This window comes from Rhinolophus hipposideros (genome assembly GCF_964194185.1).
Source record: "Rhinolophus hipposideros genome assembly, chromosome: 21".
Classification (NCBI taxonomy): domain Eukaryota; kingdom Metazoa; phylum Chordata; class Mammalia; order Chiroptera; family Rhinolophidae; genus Rhinolophus; species Rhinolophus hipposideros.
In genome coordinates this window covers 38112056-38129205 of record NC_138067.1, presented here as the reverse complement: position 1 = coordinate 38129205, position 17150 = coordinate 38112056, and positions in this window count along the sequence as shown.

The window sequence follows — 17150 nt, the reverse complement described above, 5'->3', positions numbered from 1 at the left end:
GGATAGTTACTTTTACATCCTATTTAAGAAATATTTCCATACCTCCAAAACATGCTGATATTCTCTTATGTTATTTTTCAAAAGTGTTAAATCGTTTTGCATTACATTTAAGTTGGCAGTCTATCTGGAACTGATTTTTCTGTATGGTATGAGGTAGGGTTTAAAATGTTATCAATGCAATACACATGGCTAATAAAATAAAGATAAATGAGTCTAGTTTGTTAAGGAAACTTATTTTTTAAAGTATTTTTCCATTATGAAAATAATAATATCTTATTACTGAAAAATAAGAAACTAAAAAGAGTCAAAGAGATTTAATGGTTCGGAGAACTGACAAGTCTGGATCTGAATCCTGGTTCTGCCACTTCTTATCTGGGTAACCTTAAGTGAGTCCTGCCCTTCTCTTAGCCTCAATATTCTAATCTCTAAAATGGGTATAGCAGTGCCAAGCTCAAAACTGCCTGGAAAGATACAGCATGTAAAGCCTGTAATACAGGATGGGGCACAAAGAAACAGTTCAATTAGTAGTAGCTGTATCATTAAGAAAGGATTTTGTTTAATCACTCAGTGTCCATTTACCTCTAAGTTATCTCTGTAACAGTGGGTGCCCCATTTGGAGCATTTTTTGCTTAGACGCAGGATCTGGATTGAATATACCATCATCCAGTGTGATTTTTATTGGACTCTTCCAAACATTCTTCTACACTGACTGCATGATATTCCATTGTGTGGCATACTTGGTAAAAGCCAGGACTTTGAGTCAGGTGGTAGCTATAAGTCCTTTACCTCTCTGTGCCTCAATTTCCTCATCTGTAAAATGGGGATAATATACCATAATGCATACTTGATATGTTTTAGAGAGTTGCTATGAGAATGAGATGAGGGGATGGATGTAATAAACTAAGAACAGTGCTAAAAATAGTGCTTAGTGTAACTTGAGTCCTCAAAAATCTTAATAAAAATATTTTAGGATTTTGAAATTCATCATAAAAAATAAAATGGACTGATGGACAGATAGAGGAATCAACAGATATGCGGATAAAGAACAGTAAAATGTTAATGGCAGAATATAGGTGGTGGTATATATGTGTGCTCCTTGTGAAATTCTTTGAATTTTCCTGCGTGTTTGAAAAATTTCATAATAAAATGTTGGGAAAGATACTTGAGGAGATCCATGTAGCTGGTCATGCTGAAAACTGAGCAGCTACTGATTCCTGAGCACTTGCTGTGTGCCAGGCACCATGGATGTGAAATGGTTCATCTAATGTCCCTGACAATCTCTAATGCAGTCTTTACAAAGCCCATTTTACAGATGAGGAAACTAAGGCTTAGCAAGGCTTAGCACCTCACTGTGTGGCCTTAGGGTCTCTGATTCTGCAGGGGGTAAAGGAGGAATATGGGAGCCAGAGGATGTGAGTGGGGGAGGGACAGTTCCCTTCAAGAGGGTGGCATACACCTCAGGGACAGCAACCTGGGCCAACAGGTCTTGGGGTCTTTCCTGGAGAATGGTCCTCATTATCACAGCTGCCTTGTAGGGAGCGCTCCCCATGTGCCCAACCACATTCTGAGTGTTTTGCAGAATGATCCCATTGATATTGCACCCTAGTTATTAACCCCATTTTATAGATGAGGAAACTGAGGCCAAGAGAGATTGAACAACTTACCTAAAATCACACAGCTGGAATGTAGCCAAGCTGGGATGAGAACCCTGATATGTCTGATTTGAAAGCCTGGGACATGAACACTTTTAGGAGAGACTTTTCCCAGTTAGGATATTATCTATTGAGAAATACTGTCGGCTCTACCTTTCAAATCTATCTAGAAGCTGCCCACTTCCCTCACTTCCCCAGCCTCCACCCATCGTCTCTCTTCTGGATGATCTCAGCAGCCCCCTCGCTAGTCTCCCTGCTACTGTCCTGTCCCGAAGTCTGTTCCCTACATGCAACTAGTGGCCCTTGTTAACACCTGAGTCAGATTACATTCTTCCCCTGCCCAGAGCCCTTGGTAGCTCCATCTCACGGAGGGTAAAAGCCAGAGTCCTCCCCATGACCACACAGCCTGTCCCTGTCACCATTCTGCCCTCATCTCCCACTACTCACCCTGTTGTTCACTCTGCTCCAGGCACAGAGACTTCCACACTGATCCTTGAACACAACAGGGACACGCCTACCTCAGGGTCTTTGCACTGGCTGTTCCCTCTACCTGGAACATTCTTCTCCTAATGCCCACATGGCTCCTCCATCCCTCCTTCAGGCTTTACCCAAATATCACTTTCTCAGTGAGGCTGTCCTTGACTTTCTAATATAAAATCCACATCCACATTGCTCTCAATCAATCCCCCAAGCCAGAGGTCTGCCCTTATTCTGTGAAGGACAAGATAGCAAATAGTTTAGACTTTACAGGCTATATGGTGTCTATCACAGCTGCTCAACTCTACGGTTATAACACAAAAGCAGCCATAGACAGTATGTAACCCAAGGAGCCTGACTGTGTTCCAATAAAACTTTATTTATGGACCCTGACATGTGAATTTCATGTAAATTTTGCATGTCACAAAATCTTTTTCTCTTAATTTCCCAACCATTAAAAAATGCAAAATCCATTCTTAGCTTGGGAACTGTACATAAACAAACGATGGCCTGACTTGACCTGTGGGCTGTACTTTGCTGACCCCTGCCCTAACCTTACCCTGCCCAGTCTTCTCACATGGCACTCATGCCTCCTAACAGACTGTAATATTTACTTATGTGTTATGCTTATTGCCTAACTTCCCCACGAGACTGTCAGCTTCAGGAAGACAGGGAGCTTGTCTGGTTCATGTAGGTGTTTAACAAAGATTTGTTAAATGATTGAATATATGAGTGCGTACTAATGGTTTCTGAAGGCATGAACCTACTCTTTACTTCCATACCACCTTCCCAACCGGGGCTTACATGGCCAATACTTACACCCAAGGACCCCGCAACTTCAGAAGGAACCTGGCTAAGTGCTGGGTCCAAGAATTTGAGATGGGGAGGAAGAGGCGAGCAGAGAACTGTTTCCTCTAATCCCAACTTTTGGGCTCCATGATGTCATCCTGACTGTGATGTCACACGTCAGGAGACCTGTGAGCCACTGGAAGTGAGGGGCATGCCCAGAGCACAGCTCACCTCCTGGAAGATTCCACCCTTCCTCAAATTATGGCAGGAAGGACAGGTGATTCACCATGTTGGATATGGAAGCTTCCTGTGACAGCCCAGGGCAGCCCCCTTGAACGCTCAGTCTCCCGCCCACCCCAGGCTTCACCCTCATAATCATGACCACAGTCTGTTGGCTACTCACTATGTGTCAGGTACCATGAATGTGATTGTGTGCATTCCATACACCTTCCCCCATACCCTCACTTTCTAAAAGAGGAAGCTAAGGCTCAGAGAAGTGAGCTCACGTACCTGAGATCACACTTAGGAAGAAGAGCTGGGATTCATCCCCAGGGCCCTCTGCCTCCAGGGCCTTAACCATTGGGCTCCACTGTTTCTAATTCATTCCTCTGTCCAGAAACATCGGCCATCACATCCTAGATTTCAGGCCTCAAGTCCAGTGGCATCTCCCAACACTGTCTGAGTGATGGTTTCATAAGATACAGAATTGAGGTCTGGGACAGAGCAGACCCTCAACAAATATAAGCTTTCATCAATATTTGCCCCAACTATTTATTGTACCATTGGTTGGCTACATTTTCTGTGGGAATCATGTTGAGGAGTGGAAGAGGATTTTAAGTCAATATGTAAGAGTTCAAAGCGGATGCTATTTAAAATTACTTTAAAAAAAACTCTTCATATGGTTGTTTGTTTTTTTAAAGGAAAAAAGGCAACATTTCTAGAGCACTCAGTGGGTGTCGGGTGACATTCTAAGTGTTTTACACATCCTTATAACAAGGCTGTGCGGTCGGGATTTTATTATACCCATTTCACAGATGAGGAAAGCCAAGCATAAAGTTCCTGTCTCTGGGTAAGGCACCACACAGATGTCTTGTTTTTCCTTGAAGGTTGGAGTTGATCACTGACCAATGGTTTGGATAGAGCTTGAGTTGCAGTTAAAATCTGAAAACAAGGACAGAATGCTACTGAACATGGTTGGTTTACATTTAGGATTACATTTAGAATTATAAATACATATTATTATATCTAAGATCGCAGTTACCATGAGAAAGATGTTCATACTATGAGAAGGAACAACAAAATCATAAAACACATGCTTACCAAGTGGAATAGCCTTTAAGGAGCTGGTTTTGTTTTGGAGGGGAGGATTTTCCCGAGAACAGAATTGAATGCCTATGATGTGTGTGCTTACCCTGCCTGGGAGTGTCATTGGTGGCAGTACATTACAACAAGGTGTTGTGTAAGAAATTACCCAAATATTGGATTATGTTTCCTATAACATAGAACAGTGGATAAATCCCATACGTGCAGCTTAGGAATAACAATTTAAACACCTGTACGCTTATTACCTAAGGAACCAGATCACTATCAGTGCATTAGCACTGCCTGTGTGTCCCCTGTAACTATTACATGTAATGGTTGAGGTTTCTTTTCAATCTTTTTATTTTGGGATCATTGTAGATTTACAGAAAAGCTACAAAGATAGTATTGAAAGTTCCAATATACCCTTTCGCCCTCATATTAGCATCTTACAAAACCATGCTGCATTTGTCAAAACTAAGCAATTTGTCAAAACTAAGCAATTAATTAATATTATTAATTAGGCTACAGACTTTATTTGGATTTTGTCTGTTTTCAAAAACAAACATTTTCCTGTTTCTGTTAAGTTTTCAAAAACCAATGAGAGAGCATAGACCATCTATCTGTGTAGGAAAAGTGTCACTCTTAAGTGGAGGCCCCTGAGAGAGGATGAGCTGCACAACATCCAGGTTATCATCTGGTGTCAGCCTCCCTGAGAGTCTACACAAGCCCCTTGTGGAGAATTCAGTGGGCAAAGGCATGAGCGAATCCTAGAAAGCACGTGGTTAACCAGCAATAAGGGTAGCTGTCAGGGCTGCAATCTGGGCCACGCCTTTCATGGCCAGCAGGAATGTGTTCCGCTCTGTGTTTTCCACTTCGGAGAACCCCTGAGCCTCTCACAAGTGGGAGCCAAGCCGCACATTTATTGGGGGAGAAGTGAGCATCCGCAGTGGATCCAGCAACCGGTCACAGAGGGAGAACACAATCTCTATCATGGTCAATACAAGTCAAGTACAGACAAGAACATGGTTCACCTTCACCCAGCCATTATCTCCTCAGGTTAAAAATCAAAACCAAACAAAACAACGCACTGGCAGTTGGCATGCTAGTGATTACAGCCGTCAACAGGAGTATCCCTTGAGTCACATGGTCTTGTTTGGACTGATTGACCTCTAACCTTGATACCCAGCTGGCACACTGGGATTTTTATCATCCTGGGGATTCCCCTCATTTTTCTCCTGTGACAGGGCCCCCGTGTTTTGGATCCCAATTCTTCTTTGTTGGTGATAGTCTTGTTTTGGTGGAGCATATCCTGTAGCTTCTTAAGGAAGGTTTCTCAGGAGGTCAATTGTTTAGAGCTTGCACATCAGAAAATGTCTTCAACTTCACTTTGATTGATAGTTTGGCTGGCTATAGAATTCGGGGACAGAAAGTAGTTTCCTTCAGAATTTGGAAGATGTTGCTCCCTTGTCTTCTTGTTGTCAGTATTGTTCTTTAGAAGTCTAAAACCGTTCTGTTTCTTGATACTTTGTTGATGTTGTTGTTGATGATGATGATGACGATGATGGCGATGGTGATGATGTCACCTTGCCCCCACAAAGCTTTTTACATCTTTTTGTCCTCAGAGTTCTGAAATGTCACAGTGACATATCCTGGGAAGGATCTATTTTTATCAATTCTGGTAGGCACAAGGAGAGGGCAGGTGGAAGCAGGGAGATCAGTGAAGAGGCTGCTGAGATGATTCAGGCAGGAGACAAGGGTGGACAGGACCAGGTATGGGGGGAGCAGGGAAGTGGTGGGATATGACCATGTTTTAGATGGATTTTCAAGGCTGAGTTGACAGAATTTGATGTTGACAGAATTTGATAGATTGGATTTCTATCCAATCTATCAGATTGGATAGAAGATGAGATGTGTTGATTTCAGAAGAATCAAACACAACCTCAAGGTTTTTGTCTTGAGCAACTGGAAGGATGAGTTTCCTTTCACTGAACTGCAGAAGAGAGAAAAAATCAGGGCAAGAAAACCCGGAATCCAGTTTTCAAACTGTTAATCTGGAGATATCCATTAGTCATCCGAATGCAGATGGCAGTTAGAGGGGCAGCTAGTTGGCTCAGTTGGGTAGAGCGCAGTGCTTATAACACCAAGGTCGCCGGTTCAATTCCCACATGGGCCAGTGAGCTGCGCCCTCCACAACTAGACTGAAAACAACGACTTGACATGGAGCTGATGGGTCCTGGAAAAACACACTGTTCCCCAATATTCCCCAATTAAAAAAATAAAAGGGAGTTATTTAAAAAAACAGGCAGTTGGATAAGGAGTCTGGAGTTCAGGGGAGAGATCAGGCTGGAGAGAGGACTTTGACAGCCAACAGCTAGCTGATCAATGAGACTGGCTGTGAGCAACAGTGGGAAGAAGTGAGGACCAAGAGCCAAGCTTTGAGAGACTAGAAGAAACAGCCCACAGACATGCTATCCTGGAAGCCAAAGGGAAAAGGAAGGATGGAATGGATAACTAGGTCAAATGCTGCTGGTGGATCAAGGTCAATGAAAGAATTGAACTTTGGGTTTAACAATATAGAGGTCATTGGTGACGATGATGAACTATTGATAAATTTGTCTTTCATGACTGCACATTATCCTGTGTTGGGAGTACCATGACTTGTTTAACCTATCACCTACCTACTGAGGGATATTTAGACTGTTCCCTATCTTTTGCTATTTCTAAGAGTATTATGATGAAGAACCTCATTCACATGTCTTTTTGTACTTTATGCATATGCTGTTCTACACATGAATTTCTGGGTCAGAGAGTCGGTGCATTTCTAATGCCGACAGATGTCACAAACTATCCACCATAGGGACTGTACCAATTGACACTCCCACCGACAACGTGTGCCCTTTCCCTGGGGGTCTTGCCAACACAAAATATCGCCAATCTTTCTGTGCTTACCAATTTGCTTTATTAAAAATGCTATCTTGGTGTTGTTTTAATTTGTGTTTATTTTACTTCAAGTCATGTCTTATATCTTCTCATGTATTTAAGAGCCACATTTATTTTTTTTTTTAGGAACTATCTGTTCATATTCTCTGTGCATTTTTTTCCTATGGGATTTTTCTTTTCTCTCGATTTGTGGGAAATGTGTATGCATATTGGGAAAATTAGCCATTAGTGTGTGATACAATTTGCATTTTCCCCATTTCGTTACTGTTAATTCTGGATTGATCAAATGTAGACATTCTCTATGAACTCATTATGAAAGATGAAGATTTAGATTTCTTAGCCCACCCTCCTTTCTCTCCCTTCCTTGTGATTTCTCTTATGAAGAACTAAAGCTACCCCATTTAATCATCTTGCAAACAAGCTTCTGACCAGCAGATTTCTTGGGTAAAGCCAGGATGATGTAATCACATTGGGTAATGTTGCTGTAAATGAATCAGAAATTATCAAGAAAACTACGTGACAGGCACCACCATTTGAAACCTTTGCCCTGGGTGGGAATTATGCCAAAGGAGAGTCCAGTGACTCCTATTTTACTGTGTGTTTTTCAAACTTTTTGATCTACAATTCAGAATAAGAAATGTAGTTACATCATGACCCAGCACACACATACACACACACACACACACACACCTGTGTACCTATTATCTAATTGGAAGTTTTGTGTACCTTGTGTAGGATTCACAAAGCAGCACTGTCCATGGGCAGCGCTGGCTGAGATCATCTGTTTGGTTTCTTTTCACTTTTGTTTTTAAGTGTCTGTTCAAATCCACTTCATCAATTTCAAGGCCTTAGCAGGTGCAATGCTTCCTTTCTAGAACAAATACGTATGTTTAAATTTTTCTATACAGATATTTTTAAATTTATGTTTTATTCAACTTGAGTGAGGTATAATTTACATTACAATTACAATGAAATACGCCCACCTTGCATCTGCAGTTCGATGAGTTTTGATAATTGTATATCACCCCATTCAAGGGAGAGAACATTTCCATCACTCCAGAAAGTTCCTTTGTGCCCCTTTGCAGTCAATCGTCTCACCACCCACTGCCCTTGCCCCTGGAGGTAACTGCTGTTCTGATTTTTATCACCATAGATTAGTGTTATAAATATTTTTATATGCTCCTTTTACGACCCTGTAATAAACTGTATGGATAATACAACCTACCCACATACAAAAAAATTTTTTTAAATCAAGATAATGTTCTTATTGTAATGTAAAGAAAAAAATAAGAAGAAAGTAATTTGTAATATAATAATGAAAAGCTCGAGCCTAATTAAGCTGCAAGACACAGTAATGGGGTTTAGGGTGTGTACTAGGGGCAGAATCTTTGAGAATGCTGTCTGGACTACCACAAGTGAAAACAGACCCAGGCACACTGTATTTGCAAGTCAAAGAATAAAATGGTGAACAATAAACAAACCTTCCTTGTTTTACCCAGCAGTTGCTCTCCTGGAAAATTTTAAATGTTGTTTATGAGTAAAATGGAGCTCAGTGCTGAGCGTGGGTACTAGAAACAAGTTCTTTACCTCCATGAATATCTCGTGGGACATAGTGTGGGACTGCCTGTCTGGGGCACTATGGGACACCTCATGGGACATTTTGTACCCTGATCCCCTGCCCAGGAAGTGCTGGTGGCACCCCCTAAACTAATCTCTGTAACAAAAACCTTCCTCCAGCTTTCCAAACATCCAGCCACTCCCGGAATGAGGCTCTATTGTAATTCCAAAGGCATTGCTTTCAATACAGTCTCATATTTTGGGGAATCCTGGGTTCAAATGTTGGGCTGCCTGGGCTTTGCATGGGGAGGTGGAGCAGAAAGGAAGAGGGCGTGAGCAGCCAGCTGAAACAGATGAAACGCCTGATTTCCTCTCTCTGCCCAGCTGGCCCCACCTGTTCCTCCTTGCAGGCCCTTTTCACTGCCTGAGGGTCAACAGCATTCCCAGCAAGTTCCTAGCTCAGGAAAGCTGTTGACATTTCTATCCCTTTTCCCAGGTCTTCCTCCCACTTCCTTTCCTTTCCTTGTTGGGGCTTTGCCCCCTTTTATTCCTTTATAGGCATTTCAATGGAATCTCCAGATGTTCCAAGGATGTAGGCTGAAAGCCTTTTGCCAAATCCAACCCACAGTCATGTTTCCTCCGGCCCAGTGAGTGGGCACCAGTGGCACGGCCAACTTATAAGAGCACATTTGCAGCATGTTTCCAAGGGCTGTGGCTGATTGGAGCCATGGGATCTCCAACTGCATGCGAGAGCAAACTGGAGAGACTTTGACAGCTCAGGTCAGCATAATACCTGCAGCTGCCACTTGCCTTTCCTGTAACCTCTCAGGAACTGAGCCGAAAGCCTGCCACCTGAGTCCAGGTGTTTCCATTAGCATCCATGTAGATGGGTGTATTAGACCAACTTTTTGGTTTGGAGTAGGAAAAAAAAAAGAAAGAGTACATTTGAAGCCTTCACACCAAGGACTTAAGAGCTCCACCATTGATTAGCTGCGTGGCATTGGGCACATTTTTTAATCCTTCTGGACCTCCATTTCCTCAAAGAAAAGAATGAGGAGGATGATCATACCTGTGCAGAAAAGAGTTAACTCAGCAGGCTTGAAACCTGCACATTCCCAAGGAAGTCATGTCATGACTGGCCCTTGGCCCGTACCTGAGAATCAAGCTCTTTGAATGTTCTGATAAGAGTGTTTTGGGCCGGCCCGGTGGCTCAGGCGGTTAGAGCTCCATGCTCCTAACTCCGAAGGCTGCCGGTTCGATTCCCACATGGGCCAGTGGGCTCTCAAAAAAAAAAAAAAAAGAGTGTTTTGCATGCATGGGCTCTTAAACCACACCACCAGTGTGTCTAGATAGTTTGTGCAAATGAGGTCATTTGTGGTTGAACATCTGCTTTCCTCCTCTGGATCTGGACCTTCAGTTCCTGTGGCCAGTCATGTGAGCACTGTGTGCCTACATGACTGGCTCCCAGTAAAAACACAGACTCCTGGGCTTCCCAGGTAGACAACACTTTGCATGTATTGTCATACATCATTGCCGAACGATTTAAACGCATTGTCACGCGGGGCGACCTGCGGGGTCTCTGGTCCCACTCCCCACACAAGAACACAGGATATGGCGAGGCCAAAAAGGAACACCCACGGAGCCATAGACGGGGGAGTCATACCATTATATTCTCACTGACGGCATCCGCCTCTTGCAATCTGCTCTTGCTGGCTGAGCTACCATCTTCTTGCTAGCCCCCATTGGCTGCTAGCATAGCCACAGCAGACGGCCAACTAGCCACAGCTGATGGCTATGCAATCACAGTTGATGGCCATTTACTACCTGAGCCAGCACCTTTCTATGTGAGGCCGAGAGCCTGGAAACTGCTCTCTGGGGCTCTGTCCCCACATGCGTCCTGTGTGATTCCACTGGGGGAGGACTCTTGGAAACCTGCTCCTGGTTTCCTCTGGATTTCTCATGCTGAACCATTTCCCTTCGCTGATTTCACTTCATATCTTTTCACTGTAACGAACTATAACTGTGAATGTTTCTAATGAATGACCAAACCCAAGGGTGGTCTTTGAAAGCCCCAACACAGTACCCAAGATGCCTTGGGATATAGCAAAAAGAAATCCAATTCCAAGAGACTCTGAAGAAAAGGGCATTTATTCTCCCTCATAACCAATAGGGTTGAGGCAGAGCCACACCTGGGTTAGTTCAGTGACTCAGCAATGGCAACAAGGGACAATCTCTGTTCATTTTTCTCCATGATTGTCCTCAGCATGTTGGCATCCATCTTGGGACCAGTCGCCTCATTGTCCTAAGATGGTCTCCAGTGCTTACTGCCTGACTCACCTCTGCCACAAAAAGGAAAGGAAACATTTTTTATACACACACACACACACACACAAAATCTATAACATACACACAGAAAAGTACATAAATATACAGCATAAATGAATTATTATAGTGCAAACAGCCATGTAACCATCAACCAGGTAGTTATAAGAAACAGAACATTGCCTCACCCCAAAGTCCCCCCTCATCATGCTCCCTCCCACTCTCAGACCCTCCCCAACTCAAGGAGATATATGTACCTCACAGTTTTCATCAAGCAGGATAAATTCTCCAAAGTCCCCTCATCATTCTTCCCACAGACCTGGACGTCTCAACCTCAAATGAAACCAATTCCCTGAGAATATTGCTGTCTGGTACCTGAACAATGTTGGGGCTCTCTAAGCTAGGGAGAAGTAGCTTAGCTGTGGGTGGGCGACATGTCCTTTAGCTCAGCAGGGAAGCCTACCATCTGTAGAAACTTTTACATCAAGTGGGTCCCCATCTCTTCTGAACAGCCCCAGAAGTTTCCAGCTCTGTCTTTGGTCAGTAGAATCCCTTGCCATAATGGGTGTTTTGTTTGCCAAAACCTTTTACTAAAAAGCTTCAAACATACAGAAAAGTGGAGAGAATCGTATAATAAATACCACCTATTACCTCCATCCAGATTTAATCATTGTTAATAATTTGCCATGTTTGCTTTGTCCCTATTTTTTTCTGAACCATTTGAGAGTAAGTTGCAGACATGATGACTGTTCACCCTAAATAATTAAGTATACATCTTAGAATCAGGTCATTCTCCTACTCAACCACACTGCCACTGTTCCACCTAAGTCCATAATATCTTCTACTTAGTCCAGCTCAAATTTCCCTAATGGTCTAAAATTGTCTTTTTTTTTTTTTTTAAGATTTTATTGGGGAAGGGGAACAGGACTTTATTAGTGAACAGTGTGTACTTCCAGGACTTTTTTCCAAGTCAAGTTGTCCTTTCAGTCTTCGTTGTGGAGGGTGCAGTTCAGCTTCAAGTTGTCCTTTCAGTCTTAGTTGCAAGGGGCGCTGCCCACCATCCCTTGTGGGACTCGAAGAGTTGAACTGGCAACCTTGTGGTTGAGAGCCCACTGGCCCATGTGGGAATCGAACCGGCAGCCTTTGGAGTTAGGAGCATGGAGCTCCAACCGCCTGAGCCACTGGGCTGGCCCAAAATTGTCTTTTTATAATGAGTTTTATTTCCACTCCCTCTCTCTCTCCCTACTTTCCTCCCTCCCTCCCTTCCTCCCTCCCTTTTTTCTTTCCTCCTCCTTTCCTTCCTTCCTTCCTTCCTTCCTTCCTTCCTTCCTTCCTTCCTTCCTCCCTTTCTCCTTCCTTCCTTCTCTCCTTCCTTCCCCTTCCTTTCTAATATTTTCAAATTTCGGTTCAATCAAGATTCATGCATGGCATTTCGTTGTTATATGCCTTTAGTCTCTTTGAGTTTAGAACAGTTTTCCACATATACATACCTTTATTTTCTATGCTAGTGACTTTTTGAAGAAATCCAGGATGGTTGCTCCTTACAGTGTCCCACATTCTGGATTTGTCTGATTATTTTCTCATGGGGTCACCTAACTTGTCTTTCTATCCCAACGCATTTTAAATGTTTTATCTCACTTAGTGCTCACAGCACAGGAAGTATATTTCATTATTAGTCATTTCCATTTCACAGATGAGCAAACTGAAGTCAGAGAGATTAGGTATCTTGTCCACAACACATAACTATTAGTTATAGTAACTAATAGCAAATGATGAAGTCTAAACTTGAACTCGGGTCTCTCACATTCCACAGCTTAATCCAATACTCCACGGCCACCACCTCTGGCCTCACCCTTCCATGAGCATTAAGAAACACGAATGTGAGCATGTACCTGCAGGTGCTACTTTAGAAGAGCTTTCCTAAAAGTCTCAGCTTACTTTGAATCATGTAAATGTGACACTTCTAACAGAGAGATCTGTCTTCTTTGTGACCACCATTAACTGTCACTTTGGCCAGCTATGTGCTGGACACCCATGTATATGAAGAGAAGACCCAAGAAAGAAGGTTGAATCTCATGCCCAAGCCACACACATCAGGTCCATCAATTGCGGAGACAGTGCAGGTTTTTCCAAGGCGAGGTTTTCCAATCCTCAGTGGTTCATGTATCATTTGAAGTTTTTAGCCATATTTGAAGACTACTTCAAATAGTATTTACCTCCTATTTTTCTTTAAATCGATTTTAGACTTAATTTAGTTTAAAAGGTAACTTCGTGTCTCTACTATAAAGGGAAAACCAATGTCACTTAACATTTTTTCAAAGAACATCTGGAACTATTTATGCAACAAAAGTTCATTTTTGTACAACCTAAAATCTCACTGGCATGTTCCACTCTTTGGAACATGCTGTTCTGGGAGGAAATTAGTGACAATTTCCAGAGAGATTGTTTTGTCGAGGGTGGGAAACTGGCCCAGATGTAGAAAAGAAGACAGAAATGATTGGCTGGGTGTCTGAGGGGAGGAAATAAAGTCGGAGCCCCCCAGGATTGGAGATAGAGCATTTGCTGCTGTGTCAGTGGTGTTGGGGAGATGGGGTACCAGGCACCTCTGAACAACAACATCCTGGTTACTTGTCAATCAGGGTGTTGGACTGAGCTTCCCTGAGATCTGTAGCATGAAGTAGGGAAAGGGGCCTGTCAGGGAGAATACCTGCTTAGGGGGCTCAGAGAGGGCAAGAAGCCAAAAAAAACACTAGTAACAACAGTGCTTCAGGGAGACCCTTTACTCTCTCTCGCTCTCTCTCTCTCTCTCTCTCTCTCTCTGTCTCTCTCTCTCTCTCTCTCTCTCTCTCTCTCTCTCTCTCTCTCTCTCTCGCTCTCATTCGCTCTCACATATACTCACACACACACACATGACCTTCATAGATGAATGTTTTGGGCTGCAAATAAACATAGAGAGATTTGTTGGTCTGTCCAGGTGCTCAGTGGGGCCGTTGGCAGCCCAGATTCCTGTATCTCTGCTTTGTTGTCTTCAGCTTCATCCCCAAACTGTTGAAAGGTTGCCAACACCAATACAATATGCCTCCTTGTTTGAGTTCAGCAGGAGAGAAGGAGGGAGGGAGGGAAGAAAGGAAAAAGGGAGGGAGAGGGAGAGAGAACCTGTGCCTTCCTGAGGGACCCTCCCTCAAGACTGAGGAGGATACTGTTGGATATTCAAACGGAGAAATTAGTAATAACAGTGATCAACACTTATCTGGCACTTTCTGTGCTACAGGCACTGCCCTTAGCCTTTCCTCACACCTTATTTCATCAACTCTAAGATGCTTTGTAGGTAAGAGGCATCTTAGAAAAAACATGGCTAATTAAACCATGACAAACCATCTCTTTTAACACCCATCCCAATCCCTTAGACCAATGAAATACCCTATATTTAGTCTTCGCCACAACTCTACGAGGTAGGTAGCAACATGTCACCACTTTATACATGGGGAAATTGAGGTCACAGAGACTGAATAGCATGAATAGCTGGTCCCCCAGCTAGAAAGAGGTGGAGGCTGGATTTGAACCCAGGCAGTCTGGCAGCAGAGAACTAGTTCTAATCTACCCCACATCTGCCTCCCGGCTTCCCATGAGTTTGGAGCCATTTCAGAAGTAGACCCAGGAATCCAGAGAGATCAAAAGATCTGTTTGTTGGTGAGGCTTAAATGGGCTTCCAGCACCGTCAAATTGAACTTACTCTCTAAAATGTAAGCTTCTTTTCGGGAGAATTAGAAGCCCAAGATTGAGCTCCAATAAACCATTGTTCCTCCTCCTGGGGGAATTGTGAAGGTAGGCACAAGCTGGAGGTGTTCTCCCTCTGCTTCTCCCTCCTGGCAAGTAGAATGGAAAACATCTCCTTTATTTGGTAACATGATGAGTGTTACCTTGCAAAGCGTAGGGAAGGAAAATATTTTTTTTCCTCTACTTATCTGAGGTTCTTCAGCTGGGGTCCTATCAATCAGACTGGCCAAAGACAGACTAGCAAGACAAAAATGAACAGAAGTTTAATAACATGTGCATTGTACAGGTACACATGGGAGCACCCAGCAATGAAGAAGCCAAAAGAGTGGTTAGAACTCAGGCTTATATATCATCTTAGGCTAAAATGAAGGAAAAGGAATTTGGGATTTTGCGGGGAGGAAGGCAAGTTAAAGGAAGTTGACCAGGAAAAGTATGTTTAGTAAGGTTTGTTATGCAGATTGAAGTCCTGCCTTCTCCATTGATGAGAGTTGTTAAGTGTCCTGTTCCAGGTAAGAAGAGGGAGAACTCTCTATAAATGAAATTTTTCTTTGATTGAGCTAAAAAAACAAAACAGTTAGCTATTTACCAACAAAAATGGGTTTATTCAGGAACAGTAAAGAATTGCAATTTGGAACATGCCGCCTATGGCAAAACCATAGGCAAGTATGGAGAACAAAGGAGAGGAATGTTCTTTTATAGAGGAAAGTGGGGATTTGGAAGAGGCTCTTATAAACAAAGAGTCCATTGGAAGAAACTGAAGTTTGAAGTAGCTTTTCATTGGCTGAGCTGTTGCTTGGCAAGGAGAAAATCTTCCTTCCTCCTCCTGCTGGGGTAGCAAAGTAGATAACATCTTCCTGTTGGATATGCAAGGTAAGTCTTTTCCTGTTTGGGGTAATTGACCATGAGTGGTAGGGTGTGAGAGCTCCGACTTTTGGCCTCCCAACTCCATTTTTAACAAAGTTTCCCTTTATTACATTTTACACTTTATAAAAGGAAAACTTGTGCCCTGTGTTTAGAGCTTTTCCTGTGTCTGCTGGTTCTCAATGGCCTTTAGCTCAAAATAATCTATATGCCAAAGAGGAATATTTGAGGGTGGCATATTCTGGTGCTCCTCAAAAGACATGTCACAGAAGAGATCAACTGCTGTAACAGACAGATCTATGTGTTGTATAGACTGCCATTTAGTGAAACAGCTATTATTTCAATCCACATGATAGATTCCTGTTTTCTTCATCCCTGGACCAATACTATGATCCCCTCAAGAGTGTGTGTTATCAGCACCTTTGCAGATAGCTCTAAAAAATGGTGGCTAATCTATTGCTTGATTGCCATGTCAACAGCCCACAGTATTTCCCAACTTCGTAAAGTTTCACCAGATCAGCTGACCCCACGACTTATGGTCCTAAAGGAAATCCATTATGGCTGTCAATCCACACCTCTCAAGGAATGGGGGTGTGGTACTCATCCAACTTGTAGACGTCCTCCCTCATTCCTTCTTCCATGTTGTTCTAGTAAACCACAAACTCTTCTTGGATCTGTGGTCCTTTTTTCTCTACAACATTTTTCCAGAAACCCTCCATCAAACTTCCCTTTGCACCCCATTGGCCAGAACTGGGCCAGGTGCCCTTTCCTGAACCAATCACTGCCAAGGGAGATGGGGTTCACTGATTATCCTAATCAGTACTGGTCCCTGGGGGGCTCCTCAGTGGAGAAGAGATTGGAGGGCTGTGGGGAGGCCTTCACAGTGCCCACTCTGGGGCTAATGTCTGATGTCTACAGCAGGCTTTCCCAAATGCTAGTCTGTTACACCAGGTCACTGCCGAGGTGGACATGTGGTGGGCTCCCCAGGACCCACTCCACCATCTAGCCGGTGAGAGACCAGGAGAGTGTGCTTTGTACTGAAGAGGCCCTTGTTCTTCAGAGGAGCTTCACGGAAACAATCGGAATAAGAACAAGGAAGCACAGTGCTGACTGACATCAGTCACCATCCTTGGTTAATGAGGAGATCAGTACAGACTGGAGCTCACCCTGTACATGACAGGTGACCACAGGTGACAATTTAAGGAACTGTTTTTGCCACTGCATGTTGTGAACTACCAGTGTCCCTTTTCCATAGCAATAGGATTGATGATACTTTTAAATTCAACAGATCAGAGAATCAGTTCCAGATACCCATTCCTAAGGGTCTGTTCTGCTGGAACCACTTTCAGCATCAATAACTATCAGTCAGGGTCCAAATATCCAGGAACCTAGGAATGCTGCCTGGGCCTCATGGCGCTGGGGCCAGCTGGGTCTCAGCAATGCAAATAAAATAGCAGGAATGAGGCCCCGGGC